The sequence below is a fragment of the Condylura cristata genome, unplaced genomic scaffold, assembly GCF_000260355.1.
Source record: "Condylura cristata isolate star-nosed mole 26May11 unplaced genomic scaffold, ConCri1.0 scaffold00006, whole genome shotgun sequence".
Classification (NCBI taxonomy): Eukaryota; Metazoa; Chordata; class Mammalia; order Eulipotyphla; family Talpidae; genus Condylura; species Condylura cristata.
In genome coordinates this window covers 27,321,170-27,341,027 of record NW_004567107.1, presented here as the reverse complement: position 1 = coordinate 27,341,027, position 19,858 = coordinate 27,321,170, and positions in this window count along the sequence as shown.

Genomic DNA, 19,858 nt, shown 5'->3' with positions numbered 1-19,858 from the left:
AATCATATTCTCTTCCTTACCTACTGGCATTTCTACTATAAAATGATACAGTAAAAGATGGAAAGTTGTGACATGTTTGGGGACAAGAAGCACAAACCTTCCTCATTCCTCTAGGACTCCATCCCCCACAACTTACCAATGCCTCACTCAAAAGACCTTCAGTATTTGGCTAGTTGTCTATTATACTGTCATTAAATAAGAGTGTGCTTTAAAACACTAACATTTTAAACATATTCATTTCATTTTGGTTTTGTCAAAATAAATTTCTTCATTCCAAAATTATTCATGGATATAATGTGAAAAACAATCAACTTTCAAAATATTTCTCGAGTATCTTAACTTTTTTTAAGTTCAAGTCTCATAGAGTAAACCAGAAAACCATCTGATGGCAACTAAATCCGTTGGAGGAAAAAAAAAAAAAACAGGAAACTTATTCAAATGTTAAAAAAAGCAATTTAAACCATATTTCTCAGATAACAGATACCATAAATCTTTGTCTGAACCATTAACAAATAATTTTTTGATAACAAACATCTGTCTTTTATATAGAAAACCTCCAAATTCCCACATCATTCTTATAGTTCACAAAATTGACCAAAGTTGACTGCCTAATAATGTCAATGGGATTTCTCTTACATTTTATGCATTTTAATTTCTAATACTGACACTGAGAAAACCAGAAGTTTTTTGACTTAGTATATAGTAAGAGCTGTTATATTTTTCTCCCAACACATTTTCCCTTTTCCCAACTTTTGTCAATGAATGGGAAACTCTTTATTTAAATAATTTTTATATATGTATTACATAATTGTTCTTTTTTTTTTTAAGTGTTTGCTTTCTTCTCTCAGGGGTAGTCCCCATAGAATTCCAACCACCAATTCACCTGTGCACCATCACCACAGTCCTTTGCGTTCTTCCCAAACTTGTGTTGATCCCAATCCCTCTCCCTCCCCTACAGGATGTCTCTATTTTTGTTTTGTTTTACTTTTTTATTGATATTATTTTCCCCCATTCCTTTATTTGCTCCCTTATATCCCCTCTATAAGTGTAATCATCTGATATTTTTCTTTTTCTTTCTGACTTATTTCACTGAATACAATCCCTTCTAGCACCATCCATGTTTGCTGAGAATGTCATGAGTGTATTCTTTTTTTGATTGCCCAGGAGTATTTTGTGGTGTTTACATACCATATAGTCATCTAGTTTTGGAAATTTGGGTTGAGGGAACTAGAATATCTTACTTGATGTTCCACAGCCTATTTGTGGTTGATTTATGTCATTAACTAGTCTGCCTTTAAAAGAAATTTATAATTAAGGTCCAGTTTATAGTCACAAAATGCTAGAGAGGGCCAACCACTTTAATGAGATAAGTGGATTTTGCACAATCTGTTCTTCCTTGTTTATTGATAGCAATCATGACAGTGAAATGCTCAAATATCCTAGGCCAGTGTATGTGTGAGCCAAATCTATCATTTTCATGTTCAGCATTCTCTCTCCTTACTCACTCTTTCTCACAGTTTACTTACTTGGCTTAGGAGAAAAACCTACTGGGTTGAAACACTTCTTATAGAATCATCCAGCATTCAGCAAACTTAATTAAGATGCTGAAACCAAAACTGAACACTAAGCCACTTAAGCTATAGTCATTGAGTTCTGGAATCAGGGAAATTTCTCTTAGGTATTTAAGTACTTTAGTTTCATGAGAAGGGTTGAAAGGGAAAATGGGCTGTATATTTCCATTTAGTCACTCTGTGGTGAGCTTGATCATTTTAATGTGGCAGACCAGGGGTCACTGAGAGTAAGTAATGAGATGTATTCCAACAACATTAGCTTAGATATCTATCTGACCACAGAGTTTCACCAGACCTCAAGGGCCAGTTTTCCACCCTTTGTGGCCATGTTGCCTTTTGAGTTATTGTTATAAAGTGTCTATTTTAAACAGTAAATAAGTGATAATGCTTAACAGCTGCAGGGCACAGCCTTGAAAAATGATTGATGGAGTAGCTGTCGGCTCTGCTTTCTGTCACTGTGCTGGTCTGAAATTCAACATGCCTGTTTAAATGGGGCACATTAGCAGTTTTATGGTGACTAATAGGATCATCACACAGTAATTCAGAACCCGTGGCATATCAGTAAGGAGAGAAGATCAGATTTCAATAAATAAGAGTTATTAGGAAGGTGGTGATAGCCTGAGCATTCCTTCACAGAGCAAGCTCTCATATCTGGAACTTAGAAATGAAGAAGTATATAAGGACCCAACTCCATCCCTTTCAGACTTGATTCTCAAGATCCACTAATAAAATAACTTATCCAATGTCCTCAGAAAAGTAAATAAAACAGATTTGATATCCTTCAACCAGAGACTATGTTCTGTTTCTCCACTATCAAAAAGCAGGAAAAAACGTAATTGTGAATTTGGTAGAGTGATAGATGATACAAAACTTATTATTTGCTTTTAGGATAGATTGCTGGAAGTTTGTTCTAGTGGTGAATTTATTGAGTAACATCAGATTAAATTTTGTTTGGCAGAGTCACTGAACTAGAACCTTTTAATTACATGGATGCAATGCAAATTCCACCCAGTTTTCTAAGAGAAATATATAATTGGACTTTTTAAGCATTTAATGGAAATGTGATACACTGCATCAGCAAATGAACTGTGATGCTCTTTCTACACCTTGTAGTTCAATGGGGAGTTGAAAATATTTGCATCGGCACTCTGGAATCTTAGGGCTGAAATTATCTCAGTGGAGACTTACTCTCATCTCAACATGTACATATTGTTTGTTCTAGCCTCACTGGTAAAGAAGTACCATTGATTCAAATAATTATTTTTGGCGTTTTCTGATAACTGAGATAGCATTTATTGGCAAACTATATTCAGAGCATGGTATGTGTTTTTCTAAAGAAAGCTTTATGAAACACAGCTTTGTATGTACATGTGCACCAGCTAATGCTGCTTTCACACAACTGTAAAGAGCTGTGTTGCACTAGAGATCATATGGCAACACAGCCTAAATATTTACTGTGTCTGGTTCTTTAAAGGGAAGTTTACTGAATCCTGAGAGAAAAAGAATTTCATGTGTTAACAGTTGCATATCTATACTTAGAAGACATTATTGATTGATTGTATTTGGAGAACACATGTGAAACAGAAGCTCCAAGTACTGATCAAGCAAAACCACCTTCATCATAGCCAATCTAGTAAACTGGGTGGAAATATGGTAGGTTCACCATCCCTGCACCTTTCGGGTTTTTGATGATGATTGTGAACTCGGGTCCCCTGACCCCCACCCATGGCAGGATATTGTTTTTGGTTTGCTATTACAAAGACAGAGAGTTCAAAAGACATTGGCTTGGCTCTTCCTACCATAATAGACATTACTATAGGACAAATGGCCTTTAAAGGGATTCTGCCATCTGACACGTATGTCACAGATACTCTCTGAGAAGAGAACTAGAGTAGAAACTGACTTATTTTCCAAACCACATCAGCCTATTCTAACAACGGCCTTCGGAATTATTTTTCACTTATTCAATGTCCAATAACCCTCCACTCCCTCCCCACAACAAATCCATAAAAGTTTTGATATTTTCCTTTTCACAATCCATTTTTCCTCATAAAGATCTGTTGTTTTCTTTGGTAGAGTCTAGAAGGAAGAGACCTAAACAAACTTACATTCAACAATTTCTAAGTGTTCATACAGACCAAAGTCTGAAATTTGCATGAAGGTCATGTATTAATCTTTTTTTTTTCTGTAATTTACGATGTTTGGGGAATTTAACATCTTGCTTATCATGAGCTGTTTCCCTCCCTATGGCCATCCAATTATTACAAATTGCAATGGGCTCAGCTGGAAGCAAATTTTTCAACTGCAAAACAACCTAGCTAGAATCTGTAAACTTCCCACTTTCTTTATCTAAATTTCATGCACAAGCCAATATTTCTCCCACCAGATAACTAGATAGGCCAGAGTTCATTAACTTTATTCAACTGGCCATCCCTGTCCTGTTCACCCCACCCTGTCTTGGCTTTTCCTCAGAAATGCCAATAAAGAGCAGGTCCTAGATTTCTCCTGCTCCTACTTTTGTCTGCTCACCCCAAATCCCAAGTTTCCTCTCAGCCTGCATGGCATGCCTTCTTCTCTCAGGAAAGGTAAGCAATGATAAGCATCCAGAGCCACAGGTCATCACTCAGGTTTAGAAATTAAGATTCAGACACAAAGCACAGCTGTGCCTCTATTCTAGTAGCTCAAATCAGGTCTCTGTTCACAGGTTTTCTGTGTCAGTTGTACAAGTCAAGTAATATATGAATGGGCTTCCCATCCATTTCTATCCTATTACCCCATGCTCAATTGATCTTCACCCAAGATTCCTGATCCAAGAGTAGACTGCTGGTTCAGATGCAAGCTCTGTGGTCTACTATTAGAGCATATAACCACCTTCTGGTCTCCTCATTCAAATTAGAGAAACACTAACAAGTCAACATCTTACACTAAATTTTCAGCCTCTGGAGAACTGACTCTGTAAAGTTTTTTGTAAGTGCAGATGCTTTTTTCACCAATGTGTTTGTCAATGAGCCATAGTATATATAGATTAAACATGATAAATCCACTGCAACAATTTATCTTCAAAGATATTTCCTTCTCTATATATCACCAAGAGAATCCTGGTGTCTTAATGTCTTGTTTTAGACATTACTTATGCCAGATTTCAGACCCTAGAACAAGTAACCATTTGGAACCATTCCCCTTCATCTAACACATTCATCCAGAATACTTACATACTGATAAGGTTAACCCTAATACTATGTTTTTACTTCCTTAATCTAGTTATTTGAGAATGCAACTGAGGTAAAACAGGAACTTAACACCAAGGATGTAGCCCAATTCCAATGTCTAGAATTGCAATCATTTTTTTAAAGTCTGCACATTACAGAACAAGATGGACAAAAACCTTTAAAAAGGTTTAGACCTTTTATCTTTCTTGCCCTCCAAGCACAGCTGGAGTGAAACTTCCCTCTCTTACTTGAAAATGTTATGACCCAGGATCTTATTAAACAAAACTGGTCAGAATCAGTTTAGGATCTAAAATACCTCTTGAAAAGACAATAAAGGAGGATTGCTGACCACAACCCAAATGGCAGCCATCCAAAATAAAGGCTCCCTCAACTGACCAAACACACCACCCCTTGACTTCTACCCATACTTCCCTCCAGCAGGAACTATCAACCACCAGATAGTTCAGAGCTGGCATCAGAGACACCTTATTCCAGGAGTTTGGGCAGGGACAGCCCTATGCCCCATTTCAGCCTAAAATAGTAATGGAAGACTGATATGCCCCTTCAAGTCCCCAAATGATTGAATCAAATATTGTTGGGGAGGGGGAGGTGTTAATGAAAGCTAGTGTATGAAAGCTAGAAGTTTCATGAGATCAGGAAACCAGAGGCTGGGGGTAAAGATGATAATGAATCATTAAAACAACTATAGATGTTTCACAAGTCCAGGAATAGAGGTGGGGGGGGGGCGGAATTACCCCATAGTTACAAAAAAAAAAAAACCAAACCCCCAAAATGCAAATTTTGACTAAGAAAAGCATGTAAGATCACATACTGCTTTTTTAAAATTCAGCTTTTTCCCTAAAAGACTTCTGCTTGTGTCCATGCAATGCACTGCTGAAAGGAAATGGCTGAATTTTTTTCTTAGAGGAATCCATGAAGCCCTATCATCCCCAATACAATCACAAAACAACTTGCATACTTTAAAAGATCCATAACTTGCTTGTTCTCAGATATTATTTCATCCATAAATGCTTCAAAAATTTTCACAACTATGTGCTGCTCACTGCAAGAATCCAGGCTTAATATCTAGCTGTATTTTCACAATCTTCAGAACCAACCAAGAAATGTAAAAAATTTCAGAATCTTCTGCTTCCTCTATTTCTCTCTTGGTGCCAGTTTAGATACCATTCAGGGTTCTACATAAAAGCAAGATAATCAACTCTGGCTGATATAGATAGAAAAGTTATTAAAGGATACTACATATCTTACAGAATTTTTTGCAAGACTTATGAGCATGCAGTCAGGAATGATACCTGACTGACCTGGTGACAGCTCCCAGGTATTACATGCTGTATGTGTCCCCAGGAGTTCTCCAGTCTGAATCCTGGGTGTGACCTGAGCAACATGGAGCTTCTCTGCTGCTCCATGAACTCTTTCTTAAGTCATCACCCCACTGGTGGAGAATCCTTGCAAACCTTGTAAATTTCCAACAAATGCCTCTAACTTGTGGATCCCAGGATTGTTGTAAGTAAGTCTTTAATAGAAAACTGATGCATAAAAACAAGTTGAATCTATTTCCCCCTGGACTTATACAAAAATCTGAGAAAGACTTCCCAAAAACTTTGGAAGGGAGTTCAGATGCTGGGCCACACAAAAAGGATGTCTTGTACAGGATCTAACATTGTACTATGCATGTAATAGGTGCCTAAGAAATGGTCATGGAGGAAGTCCATGTTCCTATTAAAGAAAATACTTAGTTTATTCCCTTCCATTCCAGTTTTGGACACACATATATTTTTCCCTCTGGACAGCTTGGCTACAATTCATTTGTTCCTTGTGTAGAATATTGATTTATTTCACTTTTTAATTCACATAATGTTATATTGCAAAGAACTTGAGAGATTACAAAACCTACCTTCTGTTCACTGTGGCCTTCTAACAAGTCCCTGGTAGATTATTAAGTAGTTTATCTCAGAAAGCTAATGTGGCAAAAGCATTAGCTATATCCCAAGGAAACTCTGTCTCCTTCCTGGATGTTTCTAATTGTTACTTGTTTCTTTCTTATACTGAGTTATAGTTAATTTGCTATAATTTCCTTCTGAATGCTAATTATGCTCTGCAAAGTAACACAGAACAAGTTTGCTTACTTTTTCCCAAATCATCATTCCCTAGTAGGAAGATAGCCAATTTCCTCTCCACCAGGCTTACATCTTAGCTTCCCTCCAGCCCTTTTAATGTGACAAGATCCCAAACTTCAGCCTCTCTTGGTCATTCTCTCCCACCATTGTCAGTACCTGATAAAGAATTTAGGACTTATGGTAGAGAATTATATTAAAGCCATTTACTGATCATATTTTTACAGAATTTTAGTCAATACTTAATCCCTAAAAGTGCTGGATTTTGTGTGCTATGTTTTAAGACAAAACAAGGGACCCAACATTTCCAACCATCCCTTTGCCTCTCCAGATGTTCTGTTGGGTTGTTCACTTTCCATCTTAATATATGCTCCAGGAGCAGTGAGGAAACCAAACCCCCTATTTCTTTATCTAAGGTAATCTCAAAGCTTGACAGCTACATTAGAAGGTTCGTGAAAATCATCTATAATGGCTACTTGGTCAACAAGTATAACACACCAAGCATTTAACATGCTAGAGGGAGTGAGTGGAGAAAGGAAGTAATGCAGAGTTTTGTGAACAGAAAGATCTATAAGAAACAAATTATTGTTTGTTTCAGTTTGTTGTGGTGTTTTTTGTTTTTACTAATTCTTGGCTTGTGTAGTTAGAGAAACATGATGAAATTTTAACATCTGCTAATTTGCCAGAGTGGGGGAAGAAATATGAGCAGCAATGGAAAGATAAACTTGCTTATTTTATCTAAGTTTTTAGAACTTATAATTGGCTACACACTTATAATCCACACTGAAATCAAATACACACACTGAGAAAAGCCTAAACTCCTACTATATTAGAAATGAGCAAATCTCAAGGAACCAGAAATGAATTGCCAACATAAATAGACTTTGAAATGCTATCTTCAAGCCCTCCCTGGTGTGCAACACGTTAAAGCACAGCACTAGGAAGCTAGCCACAGCCCCTTCAGCACAAGCTCGGTCCGGGGCCAGGGAGGTCACCCACATGGTACAGCAGACCTCTCCTGTCTCACTGGCTGTTCCCCTCAGCAGCAGTTTACTTAATCTGCCTGTTCTGCTCCCCACTCTGTCTCTGGTGAATCCGTTCACACACACACACACACACACACACACCTCTGGCCTGTACCCCAGTTCTGTTTGCATAAATAAATAAATCTTTTTTTAAAAATTCTCTGATTCTTACTTAGCTTCTGGGATAGAATTCATTTTGTTTCATTTATAATCACTGCTATAGCTCAAACATTTATTTACAGTGACTTCATAGTCCCTAAAGTTTTTGGGGTAAATATGTAAAATTTTACCTCTGCAGAAAAGTACTATTTATCATGTGCCAGATATTATCTGATCCCAGAAATCATATTCTTAGTCATTATCCTACTTTTTTTCATTAAATGAAATAAATTTTAATATAGTTCACTTAGTTATAAAGGAGAAAGTATATGCTCTGGCTTTTACAGTTTCTAAGAAAACTGAAGTATGCCTTCTTTAAAACAATAAAAAAAAAAGGTGGGATTTTTTTCTTAGCAGTATTGTGTGAATTATGTGTTTTATTTCCCCTTGCCAACCAAATACTGAAGCGAACAGAGTAAAGCCTCTCTTTAGTTCCTGTGTTCAGGTTCTCTTAGGGTCAAAAGAACATCTTAACAGTTTTCAGGTTGCCAGTTAATGACTACAGTTTTTCAGACTTGAGACATATGTCACTCTAGAGTACTTCACTTAGCCATAAAAATTGATAGTTGTTGGTTCATGTTATAAGTTAAATAACAATTTATCAATCCATATCACTAGTTTAAGGTGTCTTTCAGAGGTAAGACCACATGTGTGTGCCCTGATTTGTCCCAATAGTCAAACCTAAAAGACCATATTGCCACCATAAATATATTTTATCTCCCTTCCTGTGGTGCAATATACACCCCAGTTCTTGTGTGCTCACCCACAAGTCAATGTGCTCTGCTTGCCATCACAAATACCAAAGAGACTCAGGGAACAAAGAGCAGTAGCAGTCAAATTTGATCTGGAAGAGAATGGATGAAGTAGTGAGTTCCCGGGGAGTTACATCTGGGCTTTTATGATCAACAAGAATCATTTTATACAAAGAAAGAAAAAGACTAAAGCTCCAAATTTAAACTACAAAGCATCTTGTATTAGCATTTTTATTGGAACCCAGAAGATGCACAAGAGAAACAATGAATCCAGTCTACAGAGACATTTCAGCATGTGTCACTAGCTTGCAGGAATGCTAATTGGGGAAACTTCATGCCACATCTTCACTGCTGTTTCTCACCTCATGGTGTTCCTAGATCACATTTTCCATCTCTGCTGGTCCCCAGTTTACTTTTTTTGTAGCATGAGAAACTAAATACACATCCTTTCAAACCTTAGGGCTTTTAAGCAACTGGTTGATACTTGAGCTCAACCTTGTCTTTCATCACTATATTTTTTGTTTAGTTTATTGACAGAAGACTGATTTTAAGTAATTATGAAAGCTCTCTTCTGAAGATTTCTGTTCTAATACCTGATCAATTTAAATATAATACAGCTGGCCACACTTTACCCTCAGCTATGTTCCAATATTCCCTATGAATGCCTGAAACTGTGGATAGTACAAACACTATGCTATTTCTATACAGTATATTCTAATACACTATTTCTAACATCTATGTCTCTGCATTTATACCTCTGATGAAGTTTAATTTATAAATTAGGTTAATAACAATAACAATAGTATAAAAGTTATAGGGCAGTGTTCTTTCTTACATTCTCAAAATATGTTATTTTACATAATATGTTCAGCAGTACTTGATCAAGAGTACTAAAACGTTGAAAGTGAAAGAGCAAATAGGGAAATGATTGTACCCTCAGTAGTTTTATAATTTGTTGTCCCTTACTTCTGGTTGATACTACTGACTTAACAAATTTTCTCTAGTGATACACCCTTCAGTGAATATGAGAATTGATAACCTTAACCATTAACCTATAGTATTTTCTCATTAAAGTCATAGATGTGGTTGGCATTAATTAAATACAGGTTATGTTTCCACAAATGTTGTGAATAGACTAAAAAAGAAAAAATGTAACTCATTGCCTAAAACCTTCAATTACATTTTGGCATTAGGGAAGAAACTTAATTAACTTTTGCCTTTAAGAAGTTTAATTTTTTGTCAATCCCTGGTGAGTTCAGAGTGCTTGGAGGGAAAGACTGATACAATATTTCCTGAGTAAATAAAGGAAGAAATCTTCTTGGAAATTGTCAACAGAATTAATTGTCTATAAATCTTAAAGCCTGAAAACTTCAAAGAAATGAAATGTTAGTTTGAAAACAGATGATTCCCCTTGTCAATCAAAAAAGGCTTACTGTTGGCCTGTTTAACAAGATACTATGCAAAATCAGTTACCCATGAATGATGAGAACAAAAGAAATGGCAAGTCATTCTTCCCCTTAAGTGATAGTATAACTTCATTCAGGCTGGGAGAAGAAAAAGGTCAGAACTTAGAAGGGCGATTTTCTAGACCTTCTCACTCCCTGGCTTAGCTTGCAGGGCAGTGGACCAGTTTGGCTCCCAGACAATATCAAAAAAAAAAAGAAAAGAAAATTTTCATTAGCTTTGCTTGGAATATTAAGTGAACAAAACCTATAAAAATAACTGTTAGGCCATTCTGGCATCTGGCTTCTGATTCCCTGTGTAAAGAACATTGAAATCCTCACTCCACCCTAACAGGTGAAAAACTGAACAATCACCAACTCTTCTAAGATCCATAAAAGACATGAGGTCATAGTTTCAACCACCACCCCAAAACTGGAAAGATTTACAGCTAACTTGAGAGGATCTCAGCTTACTCCTGCAGAAAGTCATGAACTGAAATCTTCATGGAACATGTCAGGAAGGAGAACCGTAAGTGTGACTGATGAACTGCTGGAGATTTGGGGCAGACAAATTAGAACTAAAAACTGCACAGGAACCCAACCACTTTTGCAAATGTTAAGTGCTGGAGTTCCACTACAGTAAGTATCAAAGAAAAAATCCAAAATTGTGTTTCTGGCTGGGGAAAAGAAAATATCAGAGCACTCTATTCTTCTGAATGAGGTCTTCTCTCAGCAGATACTGTATAAACAGGCTCCAACAGACTTGGGTAGGGAAGGGAACCCATTTCAGCCATCCTGACCCATACTTTTTTACCAAAGTCTGATGGAAAAAAGCTAAGAAGCATATATTGAATTCACAATCCCAGAGACTTAAGTTCACAAATAGAATGAGACTTAATCATTGAACCACATGTCTCCACCATGTCACTAAAAGTCTATTACATCAACTTCCTTTACCCAATATATTATGATCAGCTGACATAAAAAAAGGCACGGGGCATATCAAAAGGCAAGAACCAGTACAAGCATTGGAACCAGGCATGTAAGGATGCTGTAGTTATTAGACCAAATTTAAAACAACTATGCTTAATATGCTAAGGATGTTAAGATAAAAAGCATACAAAAGCAGAAGGGCAATGTAAGCATTGAGATTCAAACCATAGGAAGAACCAAAAAATTTCTAACAGTAAAAAAAGTGTAACAAAAATCAAGAATACTATTCATAGGCTTATTAGTAGACTGTACACAGCTGAAGAAAGAAATTTGAGTCAAAAAATATAACAACAGAAATCTAAAAAACTGAAATCCAAAGAGGAAATTGGAAAAACAATAGACCACAAATATCCAAGAACTATGAGACAGGTACAAAAGGTGTATCGCATGCATAATGGTGATACTAAGGAAAACAAAAATAAAGAACAGAAGAAGTCATTGAAGAAATGACTCAGAATGTCCCAAATTAATGTCAGATACCAAACATTACAGGTCCAGGAGATTTAGAAAACACCAAGAAGGAGAAATATAAAAATAATAGATAATCCATACTCAAACTACATGACCAAGAATAAAGAAAAAAAATTCTTACAAGAACCTGGAGGGAAGCAAGGATAAGAATTACATCTGACTTCTCAAAAATCACGTTAAGGAAGTGATAGTGAAGTGAAATATTCTGTGTTAAGAGAAAAAAGAAAAGAGCTACCAACATAGAATTCTGTACTCTGTGAAGTATTCTTTCAAAAGTGAAGAGGAAACAAAGAAATTCTAAGGCAAACAAAAAATTAGGGAATTTATAGACAGTTGATCTGCCTTGGAAGAAATGTCAGAAGTTCTTTAGAGAAAAGGGAACTATTGTAAGTCAAAAACTCAGATTCACAAAAAGAGGAAGAGCATTGAAACAGGAATAAGTGAAGGTATCAGAAAATATTTGTTTTTCTCATTCTTCATTGATCTAATATACTTTTTTAAAATAATAATGCCTTCATTTTGGATGTTTTTGTATGTATTATAAGACTAGCAACATAGTATTATTTAAAGTGTAGTTGGATGAGCTATACATGTATGATGCAAGTAGACACTAAATTCTAAGAAAACTACTAAAATGCATAAAATAAGAAGTATATCATAGTTTGAGAAAGAACACAAAATGAAAATATATTAAATATTTGGTGAAGAGGTGTGTATCTATACACCTAAATCATATACAGAGTTGAAAACCAACTTTACCTCAACTGAAAAACAAAATTAAAGAAACAACAGAAGGCAGAGAGGATTGGAAGACAAAACTAGGAACAAAGAGTTAAGGAAACAAATAATAATAATAAGCGGTAGCAAATACCATAGTTATTGAGCCAACTATATCACAATTGTTTTGAGTGTGAATGGTCTAGATGCACCAATTAAAAACAGCAATTGTCAGAGTGGATCAAAAAAAAACAAAACTGATGTTGCCAATTTTGTTATCTTGTCTATTTACTTTTCATATAAAGATACATATCAATTAAAAGTAAAATGCAAACACTAATATGAATGAAAAGAAAAGAAGAGTAACTCTATGAATTAAGACAGTGCAGACTTCAAAGCAAAAAAGCCATCAGGATTAAGGGTTCCATTCTCCAACAGGAGATCATGACCTCTAACATGTGCCTAATAGTAATGTCAAAACACTTCAGGCAAAAACTGCTAGAACTGCACAGAGAAATAAGTGAATCCTGTGTGATCGCTGGAGACCAGTGCCCCTTTCCCAGAAATGGATAGACCTAGCAGACAGAAAATCAGTACGGACATAGCTGAACTCAACAGCCCCGTCCATCAACTGGATATAGTTGGCATCTGTCAGCTACTTCAGCCAACAGCAGCACAATACACATTCTTCTCGAGCTCACTGGGAACATTCACCTAGACAGCCCACAATCTGTGTCCTAAAGGCACATCCTAGAGACTAAGTCTGATGAGGATAGTTTCACTGTTACTGTATTTTTAGTAGTGTGAAAACATTTAAACCAATAATTCTGACTGGAACTATGTTCTAGAAAATTGGAAGACAAGCAAATTGATGTCAGAAACATGTACAATCTGTCTTCTACCACACAAGTAACAAATAGCTCCCACAGTCAAGTGAGGGAATGATATCTGTGTGATGAGCAAATTCCATCAACTTCGTAGCCAAGGTTTCTTAGGCAAGGGGACAGACAAAAGACCCTTCGTAGCAAGCATAAAAGCCCTAAATTTAGCTGCTACATAGGCAGGAGTCCTTTTAGCTCCATTTTAGAAAACCTCAAAGGAGTGCCTGCAGCAAGGGGTCCTCCTACAGCAGCCCGCTGTGTTCTCTGCTGTGGCAGGTGCCAGGGGGTCCCTTCAGCCCCAGGCTGGCATGGTGCCCCTTTGGTTTTATGAAATTTGCCATCCCCGAGGTCTTCTTCAGTTGCCACCACCTTTCTTAAGTTTTGGTTTCTCAAGGTGGCAGGTCTTGTTTCCAGAAGGGCTGCAGTTACAGAGTTGCAGTGGTTTTGAGTAGACTGCCCCTAAAACCTAATTTCTCCATAAACACTGATATTTATAATGCCTAGTCTGGCAAATGTATTTTTTCTAGCATGCGAGTATTGTTTTGTAGAAGTATCTCAACAGATTTCCAGCAAAAGAACTTTCTTTGCATGGACAGAACCATTTGCAAGAAATAGCTGAACGTCAAATGTTCATTGCTAAACCAGACAATTTCTAAGTAATATATATAAATAACATATACTAGAGTCCCACTGATGTCAAAGTTTTGTATTGCTGTTAGAGAGAACCAGAGCAGCACGTTATCAACTCTGTCGTTAGAATTTTACAAACTGATAGAGGGTTGCAGAATATTTGTGATAGGCAAATGGGAAAATACAAAATACTTCATGTTCAGTGACATCTCAGTGCTAAAATTAGCTAGTGCTCTGGGCACTCAATGGAAGAAAGAAGGTGTTTGCTGGGCTATACAACTAGGGACATTGCTAGAAATCAGCTTTAGCCAGATCATTTATTTGCCCAACCTGTCACCTGCTAGACTCTGTGTGAGGTGTGGGATCCAGAACCGCACATCAGATAGTGGTCCCTGGCCCCTTGGAGTTGCAAGAGAGGCGATCTTTCAATAAATGAGTACAAAGTTTTTTTAATTGCTATTTTTCTAAGGATTCAAAAAAAAAAAGTGGTGAAGGAAAGAAGATGATTCCTAACTCAGTACTTCAATTGCCATAACCACAGGGACATATGACATTATCCTCACGGTTATGCCACAGCCAGGGAGTCCTCAATATGCCAGAGCGGCCACCATGGCACTAAAATATTCTGCATTAATTGGTCCTCAGTGCTACTTATAAACCTGTATGAAGATTCCCCCCTTAGAGAGCTGGGACTATAATCTCTCTTCTGATTCCACATGCTTATGAAAAACCAGTAGTCCTGATATCCTACAGATACATTTGCTCTTTATAACACAGAGCTGACTCAGTTCCAAAAGGCAAAAGTGCTGATTGTAACTGGGTTTCCATGCAAATTCCTTGAAAAATCTGGAAAAAATATCACCTACCCAGCCTGTGCAAGAAAGGGCTAGTTAGAAAAAAGCCCTGGACATCTGGGCTAAAAGAAACCCAAAGATTTACTCGGGGGGTTGGGAGTGGGTAGGAGGTTGGGGGATGAGGATGGGATGGTTTGTCAGCATGCTGGTGTGACTTGTTCTAGCAGGGTCCTTTCCTCCACACCACATTGGAACTTTCCTTTCCATTCAGGTTTCCAAGTTCTTTGGGTAGAGAGAACTTTGTCTTACTTGACAGGAAAAAAAGCAGCTTCTGGAAGACAACCTCTCTTTCATTCTTTTATGAAAGACTGCATCTTTAAGAAACTTGAGATAAGCAATTCAGAAGAAGTGGTGGCAGGAATGCCAAAGGAAATTAATGCTTTTGCAGTGAAGGACAGCAAAGAAGAAATGAGGTGACCCTGAGTTTGGCTAAAGGGGTGTAGGACTGACTGCAGGGTTGCCATCCACAGCTGGCTTCCTGTCATGTCTGAGGGGCAGCTGAGGAGCACAGGTAACCCTAAGGACAATTCTTTTACCACATTTTTTTCTGGCCCCCAAGCATATCTCAGAATTAGCAGTGCCTTTAGAATCTAGATCTATTTATATAAGCTTGGACTCAGAAGGTCTGCTCCATAAGTCCATTCTATCTCCATAAAGGCTTTTAAAAGCAGGGAAAGAACGGTAGTAACACCTGCGGTTAAATTTTGCATTAGCCCAGGGAATGGGAACATGGACTCACATGGGATTTGATTTCAGATAAGTAAAGTTTCATGACAGACATTCCATACATACCTACCTTTGCAGTCTAAGATCCATACCCCCACTGAACTTAATCTCTTTTTCCCACTCATTACTTTGTACAGCTAAATAATTAATTGCCTTGATAGCCTATCAATATGTCTTTCTTTAATTGCTAAACATGTGTTAATAATTCAAAAATCTGGTGAACTCCCAATACTCCTGTGATTTTTGCAGTTCTCAGAGCTCTTTGAGTAAGGTCTGTCACTCTTAATTCCAGAATCAGCTAAAAGCTTTCTGGTTTTATCTTTTCTCTAGAAAGCATCCAGCTTGCCAACAAGGTCTTGGGGTTAAATGGAAGACAGAGTTCAAGGATTTTGAAGCTCTGATTCAATTATAATAAACGAGTGTAAGAGAATCAGACATGTCACTATTGAGTGTGTTCACCCAGACCCAAGAGACATTTTTTATTTTATCTGTTTAAGTTAGGAGAACTCTATCTTTGGAGAAAGCTCACATGGAATTTTGCACTAAACCCTTTGCTCAAATCCCTACCTTAAACAGAAATGGGTGAGAACTAATGGGTACAGTGGTTAAATAAAGGATTTCTCCCCCTTCCTTCCCTCAAGCCATTGCTATTCTTGAGGAGATTTAGAAATAGGGTAGTTGAGCTTGGAATGGAGCAGCCCTTCTTTCTGCTATTAATTTATTAGAGGATAGAAGGAGGGGCATCCCAGGACCCCCATACCTACCTACTCTGAATGAGTTCTACCATCCACTGCAAAAAGACACAACATACTACAGTGCGTAAAAGCTTCCATGGAAAATAACTTTACTACAATTAGTCTGCAATAATTAGGGTGCAACAGACAGAAGAGAAAGAGGAAGAATATAATTTCCAAAGCACCCAAACTTACTCATTCCCTTGTGGGCAATGCCCAACCAATAAGAGTTGGCTCAAAGCAGGGCTGTTGAGGCCCAAAAGCCTGCCACAAGTCTAAGGCACTTTGGGATGTAGAACCCTAAGAAGGGGCAGAAGGGCCTGGTATGTCTGGAAGGAAAAAATCAAGATAAGGGCTGCCATTGTCAGCTGCCCAAGGGTCTCCCACCCACGTCTGTCTCAAGTGTCTCCTTCCAAGTCTCCCAAGTCCCTGGTGGAAGGCCAAGGCCCAAAGCAAGCAGCTGTTTCTTCCCAGGTCTCTCTGCTCCATGTGCCTCCTCCAGTCTCCTTCCACCTCCATCTCTCTCAGCTGCTGTTCCTTCAGTCCTTTCTCAGCTTCCCCTCCCTGCTCAGATCCCCCTTAGGGTGAGGCAGGAAACTGACACTGTTAGGATTCCTTCCCGTTTCACCTTCCCATTTCACCTTCCTGTTTCACCTTTCCATCCAGCTCCATCCTTCCTGGGAGTGGGAGAGGTGAGGAGTAGGTAACTCACACCTCGGTAAAAATTCTTTCCAGATTTCCTAGTACTGGGTGGTCTGGAGTGAAACTTTACCCACTACAGCACAGCCTTCTGCTAGTATCACCTGGCTACTGGGTCTTTACCACATGCATAAATTTTACAGTTTAAAGAATCAATGTTTCTTAAAAGTTAAAACTCCACCTTACAAATAATGACATTAAGGACAAGGATCTTGTCCAGGACCAGTGAAGATGATTAGCGAGAAAGCTGGGGTCTAAACCTAAGTCTCAATCTGGTGCTTTCTCCATATCACTGTCTCTTCAATTCATCACAAATAATTCTACTTTACTTCTATCCTGGCCTTTGAATTTTAGAGATTTACTTTTTATTTTTTGCTTGTATCTAATTTTCTCTGTGGCATTTTGGGAGCCCTCCAGTAACTGAGCATCAGCAGGAAGATTATTTTAAGCTGAAAAATCTTGGTATTCTGCATGCTCTGAATATCATTAATTTCCATATGCTCTGAAGGTAGTATTAAATTTTCTTCATGTGTTTTTATCCCTGATATCATTTCCTTCTTGTGATCCCCACAGACCACAAGGTATCACTTTCCCAGGTAAAATGTTCTGTTGCTTCGCAGTTCTTCTGCTCCTTAATGGCATTTGACATTTGGGTTCTATGCCTGAAGAATAAATGGCTCTGTGCCAAACTCGATGTGTTGCTTTCATCAAACTATTTGTCAGCCCTTGAAGCTGAGACACACAGTATTACTCACTTGTGATGTCATTGTGCTCAATAGAATTACAGAAATTAAATTCTCTAAATATTCATCATGAAAAGCATATTAGCCAAATACTAAGGAATGCCAAAATTAGCTGTGGGGCACTGACTGCTGTAATAAAATGATACCAAATTCTGATGGTCTCTTTAGAAATTCGGTTCTCACCTCCCAGGGACGGGAGCACCAGGGCTCAACATCAGAGCACAGCCTGGGGAGTCTTTCACCCAGGAGCACCATGATCTTAGCAGGACGCTAAAGATGTTAAACAGCCAGGATTTTTCCCTGAACATAATCAGAGACAAACTTAAGCACCAAAGGGGCACCAACTCTTATTCTAAGGATCTCTGAGGATGAAACAAGAGAGGCAATTTCAAGAATCTCTAGTTGAAATCACTACCTCAAAGATATAGCTGTGTTCCCATTTCATTACAGCATTATTCACAATAGCCATGGGGCTGACCTAAGTGTCATTGGTAAGTGAGTAGATAATGAGCATGTGACATTCACATTCAAAATATTCAGTCTTAAGAAAAAAGGAAATCTTGTCGTTTACAGCATACATGAAGTTGAGGGTGTTATACAGAGTGAAATAAGTTCAGTTAATAAAGACAAATACTGTATAGCCTCATTAATGTGGGAATCTAAAAATGCTGAAATAAAGCAGCAGAGAGTAAAATGGTAGTTGCTGTGTGAAAGGGTGGGAGAAATGGAAAGATTTCAATGAAAGTATGTAACCTTCCAGTTACAGAATAAATAAGTTCAGGGCCTCCCTGATGGCACAGGGGTTTAAGACTTGGCGCTATCAAGCAATCATGTCATGAGTTCAATCCCCAGTCAGGGAGCTGACCCACACATGGCACAGCAGACCTCTCCTGTCTCCCCCACTGCTCCCTCAGCTGTGACTTTCGGTGGATCTGCCTGTTCTGCTCCCCACTCTGTCTCTGCACAGTCCTCTCATTCCCTGAACCTCTGTCCTATACCTCAGCTCTTGTATGCATGAATATATAAATAAATCTTTAAAAACAAGTTCAACATAGTGACTATGGTTGACAATGCTTAACTTGCAAGTGGCCAAGAGTAGATTTTAAATGCTTTATATGATGTGACAGTGATGTTAACTAGCCTTATTAGTATAATCACTTCATACTAAGTTAGTGTATCAAATTTTCACATAGTACACCTTAGTTATTCAATGTTATAGGTCAATTGTAAAGAGAGCAAAACATGTTTTGGGGAGAAAAAGAATTCTTTATGCAGACAATTCCAGGTACCTAGGTTACCATGGCAAGATACACTTCCAGTTCAAACACATGGCAAACCCTTTAGAGCCTGACATGCAAAACGAGCTGGGCAATGACTATGCTCTCTGCCAAAAAGTCCACAGTGATTCCACCACGGACAAGATGCAGTAACGGTGAAATCGAACCAAAAAGCTAGAAAACATCCTCATTCTCCTATACAAACCAACTTCTATTTGCCTACAGGAAACACATAATAGGAGCATTTCTACAACTCTCAAAGCATCACCACTGAAGTCATTACTGAACCCTTGTCGTTGTGCAAGGATCCATGTAATAAATTTCAGGGGCAAGTTAGTGATATGCTAATGAAAATTAGTATGTATCTTTAGAGCATCAGGTAACTAAAATTTAATTCTTTACTACACTTTAGATTGTTGATTGCCTAAGGACCCACTAACTCAAATTAGTGTTAAATGAAATAGCTACTACTAGCTAGGTCTCATATATGCTTTCACTTTTCCCCTTTGTTATGAGTCACATAACTTTCTCTTATTATAGGTCATTTCAAAGATACCTTAGAAATAAATAAGGGCTACATAATATATACATTAATAAATAACAATAATTTGGGGCCCTCCCTGGTGGCGCAGCAGGCTAAAGCACAGCACTGGGAAGCTAAAGCCACTTCAGCATGAGTTCGATTCCCGCCTGCCCCCGAGGTGACCACATGGCGTGGCAGACCTCTCCTGACCCGCCCGCTGCTCCCCTCAGCAGTGTACTTCCTCGATCTGCCTGTTCTGCTCCCCACTGTCTCTGGTAAAGCCTCTTGCCGCCCCTAAGCCTCTGGCCTATACCCCA